General features: G+C 33.2%; 1 pseudogene; it reads left to right on the top strand.

The window, feature by feature from the left end:
- Positions 1-601: 601 nt before the first annotated feature.
- Positions 602-1,195, top strand: LOC120079089 (uncharacterized; annotated as a pseudogene).
- The last annotated feature ends 948 nt before the right edge of the window (positions 1,196-2,143 follow it).

Below are 2,143 nucleotides of genomic sequence, written 5' to 3' on the forward strand. Positions count from 1 at the left end.
TCTATCATTAATCGTTATGAAATTTTGTATAGTTTGCCTCATGTCACATTATGATAGGACAATTTGGTAGGATACACAAAGATAGGTGCTCTCTAGGATACACCTAAGTATTTTTCATTTTAATTTATTTTCATTTGTGTGATGCTAGTTTAATGCATAAAGATGAGTGCATCTTGTGATATATCCAAGTATTTGCTCATGGGAGATTGTTACTCTTAAAACATATTTGCTTGAATTAGAATGCTTTCATTTTTTTCTACTTAATTTTTGTATCGTCATTTTTTTTTACTTTTCAATTATTCTTTGTATCTTATATATCATTTCTCATTTGAGTATTAGATTCTTTTCATAACATCAATGAGAAATCTCATTTCATTTTTATAAAAAAATAAATAAACAACCACAAGTTCATAAAACTCACTCAAGTGCTCAATCATGATAAACTTTTTTTTTCATAATTTTTATATTTTTTTTCTAGAAAGATGTAAGAAGATGAGTATAGTTTATTCGTTTTCTGCCCAATATGTGTCTATTATTATTATTATTAGTTGATATAGTTTATGGTAAAAAGTTATAATTAATTTCATAAATAATTGATCATATGTGCACTACTTTCAACCATCTCTCCTTCTTCTACTTCTTCATCCTCCTCCTCTCCTCTGTCCAAATCGAAGCCAGAGTCAACAAATTCTTTAGCAAATTCATTCATACGGATCACAAGGTTGTTTCTAATCTTACACTGGCGCCGGTCTTTGCTCCACCTGAGATATCTCCATCTCTGGCACCAATACCGGCTCTCGCCCCATTTTTTGACGAATCGCATAATGCTTACGGTCTATACGATCGTGATGCCAATGCCGGTGTAAATACTCGAACGATTACCAACATGGAGGAGGAGATTCTCGCGGGAAACGACGAGGACGAGGAGAATTATAAAGCTGGCTATCCAATGACGAATTCTCAGAAGAAAATTTACGAAAACAATAACTACGAGAACAATAATGGATTTACAAATTCTAAGTACCAGAACAATAATGAGAACAGAAATTCTAAGTACGAGAGCAATTTCAAGAACAATAACGTTAGAAATTATCAGTACTAGAGAAATTTTAAGGACGACGGCTACAGAAGGAGGCGATACGAACCAACACGGCAGCGAGGAATGAGCGACACCAAATTCTTTCTCAATGGATGAGTGTGAGTGAAGATTGAAGCGAAGGACCGACCATGTGAAAGTTTTAGGGTGATTTGGGGATTTGGGGGCGAGTTTGGGGGCGCTGTTCATGTCAAGTGGAGTGTTGGAGAGAGTGAGAGATCGAATCTGAAAGGTTGTGAGGTGATTTGGAGGATTGGGGCGCCTACCTAAATTTTATCTCTTTAATATATGAAACCCTAAAACAAATTAATAAACCAAAAATAACCTGATATTTATAAAGCGTCAAGTAAAAAAGGAAGGAAAAGAATTCAAAAAATTCTGTCAACCTCCGTTTTTTCTTCATTATTCTTGACGTTTTTAATCAAATTTACATGTTACTTGAATTTTTTTTTTTATAAAAATGTCAAGTACTCAAAAGTTTCAAGCATCAAATAATGTGGTTTTTGTAGTAATGCAAGTCTTCATCTTGTATGTATGAAAGTATTGGTGGGTAGTGAATTTTTGTATAACTGATTTGGGTTATTTTTCCCTCAATTTTATCATAATAAGAGAAGTTGACAAGGGTGGACTTCTCACAAGTCTCGTGGTTTTTACTCTTCACATCGAAGGAGTTTTTCACATATAATTCATGTGTGTTCTTTGTTTTTAGTCTTCCAGAATTTTATGGTTTATTGTTGTCTATTGTTGGTTGATTGCTTGGTGATTGTTTTGTGATTTATTTGTGGTGTTTTGGAGAATAATTATTTGGTTGGTTTTTTTGGAGGAGATCCTAGTGGCTTGTTATTATATTGTTTGGATCCTATCAATCAAAGTGGGTTTTAATTTAATCATTGTTATAGAGTTTAATAGTAATGATGGAGGTAGTTCAATGATAAAATTGACATCAATTGATTTTTCCATCTGGAGACCGATGATGGGGGATTTTTTATATTGCAAAGATTTATTTGATTCAACTGAAACAACCACAAAAGTAGATGGCACAATTTC

This window comes from Benincasa hispida, unplaced genomic scaffold (genome assembly GCF_027475165.1).
Source record: "Benincasa hispida cultivar pf3 unplaced genomic scaffold, pf3_genome.v1.1 HicScf336, whole genome shotgun sequence".
Classification (NCBI taxonomy): domain Eukaryota; kingdom Viridiplantae; phylum Streptophyta; class Magnoliopsida; order Cucurbitales; family Cucurbitaceae; genus Benincasa; species Benincasa hispida.